The sequence below is a fragment of the Hemitrygon akajei genome, chromosome 7, assembly GCF_048418815.1.
Source record: "Hemitrygon akajei chromosome 7, sHemAka1.3, whole genome shotgun sequence".
NCBI classification, from domain to species: domain Eukaryota; kingdom Metazoa; phylum Chordata; class Chondrichthyes; order Myliobatiformes; family Dasyatidae; genus Hemitrygon; species Hemitrygon akajei.
The window spans coordinates 52241833-52247832 of record NC_133130.1 but is presented as its reverse complement, the minus strand read 5'-3'; the positions used below and the strand labels follow the sequence as shown (position 1 = coordinate 52247832).

Genomic DNA, 6000 nt, shown 5'->3' with positions numbered 1-6000 from the left:
AAGAAGAAATTGCAACCAAAATGGCCAGAGTTAAAGTTCTAAATGTTAAAGAGATAAAGTAAGTGAGGTGGGTGCAAAGCATACTTCAGCAGAACAGTTCTTTAGTGAAAGTTCCCATGTTGACATGGAATAGAGAAAAACCAGCATATTCGCTGTCAAGGTGAATACATTTGAGAATCAAAAGTCTGTAAGTCATGAGTTTGACCTTCAAGGGGTAGTTCATTCATAGCCTGTACCCAAGAGGTACTCTTAACCTATGCCATATCCAATAGCACGGGGTGCTTTGATTTACAGTATGATGACACTTCTGTTTCAGATGATAGGGGTCTAAATGCTGCACTGGAGATGATAAAGAAGCAAAAGGAAATAACAAGCATAGTGATGCAAGAACAATGCATTACATCTCTGCCTGAAGAGAGATTAAAGTCTTCGATGGCAATCCATTGCAGTATCATTTATTTATGAGAGCTTTCAAAAATAGCATTGAAAGTAAGACTGATAATTATGATGACCGTCTCTATTTTCTCGAACAGTACACTTAAGGTTACCCTAACATGCTTGTCAAAAGTTGTCAGTGGGCCGGACCAGAACAAGATATCTCAAGGCCCATGCTTCACTTCAAGAACATTTTGGTGAAGAGCAGATAATCACTGTGGCCTACATGAAAAAGGCTCTTTTTTGGCCACATTAAATCAGAAGATGTGTAAGCTCTTCAAAACTATGGATTTTTAAAAAAGGTTTTTGCAACGCCATGGAAGACGTGTGGGCCATGCATGAGTTGAACATGCCTGCTAAAATGAGGATTGTCATAAATGAATTTCCCAATGAGCTTTGGAAAGAATGGAGATTGGCAGTGTATGGACTGCAAGAGAGGCACAACCATCACTGATATTGTTGATTTTACTGAAAGGCAAATGAAGATTGTTACATACCCAGTGTTTGGGAAAATATACAAAGCCACATTGCTGGCAGTAAGTAAAGGTGTGAACAAAATTGGATCTCAAATTCATTCTCAAGTGAAAGGAAGTAGCTTTGCCACCACTGTGGCTGCTGTGTAAAGAGAAAATAAGCCTGAGGCTGATGAAAAGAGAGCAGATTCAAAAGAAGACATAAATGAAGCAAACACAGTAGTGAGTACTGCCCTGGTATCTAATGGTCTTACAATGGTTGGTGATCATAATTGTAAATTTCCTATATTTCCAGTTCAAGTGAATTCTAAGAAGAATAACAAGACAGTGGTTACTTATGCTATCCTAGACCAAGGGAATACAGCAAAGTTCTACATAGAGCATCACAAACAGGAAAAGGAACACACATTCTCTTACTCACCCTGGGTCAAGAAAACATTGTGAGTAGCTATGTTATTTCAGGACTGGAAGTGGCTGGCTTGGATAGTGAAAGCTATTGTGAACTGCCTAGCATGTACCTACAGGAACATATACCTGTCCACAAAGGGATCATTCCTCATCAGAGAGATCTTCAGGAATGATCTCACCCAAAGCATATTCATTTGCTGGAAATTGGGTCAGAAATAGAGCTGTTGATAGGAATGAATGTGCCTAAGACATTTGAGCTGTTGCAAGAGATTTGCAGTGTTAATACGTACAAAAAAGCTGGATGAACTCAGCAGGTCGGGCAGCATCCATTGAAAGAAGCAGTCAACGTTTCGGGCTGAGACCCTTCGTCAGGACTAAAGAAGGAGGGGGGCAGGGACCCTATAAAGAAGGTGGGGGAAGGGTGGAAAACCAATCAGTGGAAAGATCAAGAGGTGCTCCCGGTGCAGCCTCCTCTACATCGACGAGACCCGACGCAGATTGGGGGACTGCTTCGTCGAGCACCTACAACAGACAGGATCTCCCGGTTGCCACTCACTTCAACTCTCCTTCACATTCCCATTCGGATATGTCCATACATGGCCTCCTCTGCTGCCATGATGAGGCCAAACTTCGGTTGGAGGAAGAATATCTCATATACCGTCTGGGTAGTCTGCAGCCCCTTGGTATGAACATCGAATTCTCCAACTTCCGGTAATTCCCTCCCTCTCCCTTCCCCCATCCCACCTTCACTCTGTCTCCTCTTCTAGCTGCCTATCACCTCTCATGACTCTGCCTTCTTCTACTACCCATAGTGCTTTCCCCTTAGATTCCTTCTTCACCTCTCCTGCCTATCCCCTCCCCCACCCCTTGATCTTTCCTCCGATTGGTTTTCCACCCTCCCCCCACCTTCTTTATAGGGTCCCTGCCCCCTCCTTCTTTAGTCCTGACGAAGAGTCTCGACCTGAAACGTTGACTGCTTCTTTCAATGGATGGTGCCCAACCTGCTGAGTTCATCCAGCTTTTTTGTACGTCTTGATTTGACCACAGCATCTGCAGTGTACTTTGTGTTTGCAGTGTTAATGGTGGACCCTGTGCAATCAGAACAATGCTAGGTTGGATTGTTAGTGGACCTTTGAAAGGGGACCATGATGGTGGAAGAGACAATGCTCGACCAGACCTCACAGTTAATGGGACCTCAGTTTTGTGCTTGGGTGAGCTTTGGAGGCAATGTTTCAAGACAGATTTTCCAGAATGTAGTCAAGAAGGAAAACTTGGCTTGGCAGGAGAAGAGCACAATCTAGGATAGACTGCTTACCCAAAAGAGGACACTTGTTTAAATGTTGAGATTTTATGTCTCCTCTATCTTAGTTGTGTGTGGTTGTAGTTATTATAGTTTAATAATTAGAGGGTTGGAATGTAGGAACCATGCATTCTGTGCTGTGTGTTTATTATGTCTATTATTATATAACTAGTCACATGAATTGGAATGTGGTAAAAGTGAAGGAGATAAGTTATGCTTATTTTGTGGTAGCTTGTAGCTTGGGACCGCAGAGTTCATATCTTTGCTCACCGCTGAGATAGCACTCAATAATACTTAATTGTAAGTTTGCTAATTACTAATGAAGCATCAGAATAAGGAATTTAACTCTCTTGAGCAATCAGTGGAGCTGCATACGTATCACGCAAGTATAACAACTCTGGGGTTGCAGGCTGGCAGCAACTGTTTTCTTTTGATTTTGGACAACTTTTGAAGCTATATCATCTTTTCTCTATTTATGGCTTTTTTAGTTGGCTTCCATTGGTTTTGAAAAGCTTCCAAATCCTCTACCTTCCCACTGCTATTTGCTATATTATATGTCCCCTCTTTAGCTTTTTTGAGTTCCCTTGTCAGCCATGGTTTCATTGTCCTCTCTTTAGAATACTTATTCATCTTTGGGATGTATCTATCCTACACCTTCCAAATTCCCCCCCAGAGACACCAGCCATTGCTGTTCTGCCATCCTCCCTGCTAGTGTCCCTTTCCAACCAACTTTGGCCAGCTACTCTCTTATGCCTCTGTAATTCCCTTTACTCTACTGTCAGACTGTTACAAATGATTTTAGCTTCTTCTCAAATTGCAGGGTGAATTCTAACATTTTTTTTTATCACTGTCTCCAAAGGTTTCCTTTACCTTGAGCTCTCTAATCAAATCTAGGTCATTACATAACACCCAATCCAGAACTGCCATTCCCCAGTGGGCTCAACAACAAGCTGTTCTAAAAAGCCAACTCGTATGCATTTGACAAGTTCCTCTCTTGGGATCCAGCAACAACCTGTTTTCCCAAACTACTTGCATCTTGAATTCCCCCATGGGGATCGCAATATTGCCCTTTTGACATGCCTTTCCTATCTCCTGTTGTAATTTGTAGCCCGCATCCTGGCTACTGTTTGGAGACCTGAATATTATTCTCATCAGGGTCTCTTTACCCCTGCAGTTTCTTAACTCTACCCATAAGGATTCAATATCTTCCGATCATTTGTTACCTCATTTAAAAAAAATTGATTTCACTTTTTACCAAGAGAGCTACCCACCCCCTGTCTACCTGCCTGTCTTTTTGATACAATGTGTATCCCTGGATGTTAAGCTCCCAACTATGATCTTCTTTCAGCAATGACCCAGAGATGTCCACAACATCATGCCTGATAATGTCTAACTGGATTAGAAGATCATCGACCTTTGCCCATAAACTGCGTGCATTCAAATATTACACTGGGTATTTGTCACGCTTTTTGATTTTGGCTCCCTAACTCACCCCACTGACTGCAATTCTGTCCTGTCATTTGCCTGTCCTTCCTCACAGTCTCACTATACACTGCATCTAGCTTTATACCATCCGTAGCCCTATCAGTTTGCTTCCCATTCACCTGCCAAATTAGTTTAAACCCTCCCCAACAGCTCTAGCAAGCCTCTCCACAAGGATATTGCTCCCCTTTGGGTTCAGCTATAACCTGTCAGTTTTGTACAGGTCATACCTTCCCCAGAAGAGATCCCAATGATGCAGAAATCTGAAACTCTGATCGCTGCAGCAATTCTTCAGCCACACATTCATCTGCTAAATCATCCTATTCTTACCCTTACTGGTGCATGGCACAGGTGGCGAACCAGAGCTTACTACCTTGCAGGTCCTGCTTTTTAGCTTACTGTCTATATTCTCTCTTCAGGACCTCCTCCCTTGTCCTACCTATGTCATTGGTGCCATTATGTACCACAACTTCCGGTTCATCATCCTTCCCCTTTAGAATGCCGTGGACCTGATCCGAGACGTCCCTGACCCTGGCATCTCGGAGGCATCACACCATCTGGGTGCATCTTTCAAATCCAGCAAATCCTCTGTCTGGTTCTCTAACTATGGAATCCCCTATCATTACTGCACTTTTCATCCCCACTTCATCTGAGCCACAGAACCAGACTTAGTGCTGGAGACCTGGTTGTTGGTTTTTCCCCCTGGTAGTTTGTCTCCACCCCTCCCTACCCCCCCCCCCCGAACAGTATCCAAAATAATATACTCATTATTGAGGGGAACGGCCACAGAAGTGCTGTGCACTGGCTGCCCATTTCCTTTCCTTCTCCTGACAGTTAGCCAGGTACCTGCCGCTCCTGCAGCTTAGGGGTGACTACCTCCCTGTAGCTCCTATCTGTCACCTCCTCAGTTTTCTGTATGAGCTAAAGGTCATTGAGGTGCAGATCCAATTCCTTAACATGGTCTCCAAGGAGCTTCAGTTTGATTAACTTTGTGCAAATGGAGTTATCATGGAGACTGGGTGTCTCCCAGTGTTCCTACATCTCATACAAAGAACATACAGTACTATCATCTCTGGACATATTCTCAGCACAATATGTACTAACAAGAAAAATAATCTTACGAAAAACTTATTTAGAACTACCAGACATCTCCTTCATTTTCAGCATTGAAGACTGGTTCCTTTGCTAATTTCTGGACTACTCTTCTGATTGCACCAGCCACCCCCCTTACAAGTGACGAAACGCATGTCCTTTTACCTCTTCCTTTCTCACTATTCAGAGACCCAAACTGCTTCTCCAGGTGAAGCAAACACGAGGAAATCTGCAGATACTAGAAATTCAAGCAACACACACAAAATGCTGGTTCTCTAACTATGGTCCTGACGAAGGGTCTCGGCCCGAAACGTCGACAGCGCTTCTTCCTATAGATGCTGCCTGGCCTGCTGCGTTCCGCCAACATTTTGTGTGTGTTGCTCCAGGTGAAGCACCTCCTTTCAATCTAGTGTACTACATTCGGCATTCACTTTGCGCTCTGCTTTACCTTGAAACCGAATGCAGAGTGGGTGTCTGGCCTGCATATTGAAGGGCCTCTCTAACAGTGTCTGAACCGAACAGTAGCAGGTGCCTTTGGCCGCGAAAAAAAATGTCAAATTCATTTTCAGTGGAGGGAGGGAGGGAGGGAGAGAAAAGGAGTTAACAATTCCACTTTAAGGCCTTTGGTTGGAATTTAATTTAGGGGTGTTACAATGCATTCAGTCCGTAGGGGCAGCCCTGAATTCCTCTGACTTTAATTCTCCATCCCACTCCGATCGGCCTGTAAAGCCCCTGAATCGTATGTGTGAGGATAGAAGTTTCGTGACACATCCACTTAACGCCGGAGTGGTTTAGAATGAGCTGTTAAGG

General features: G+C 43.7%; 1 protein-coding gene across 1 annotated transcript in view; it reads left to right on the top strand.

Annotated features, from left to right (window-relative positions):
* The first annotated feature begins 2819 nt into the window (after positions 1–2819).
* The window catches only part of LOC140730442 (N-lysine methyltransferase SMYD2-like), a 55461-nt gene continuing 52280 nt past the window's right edge, over positions 2820–6000 (top strand). Inside the window, exon 1 of the mRNA XM_073050852.1 lies at positions 2820–2916. The gene's annotated coding sequence lies outside the window, so the exon portion shown is untranslated. The remainder of the gene's footprint in view (positions 2917–6000) is intronic.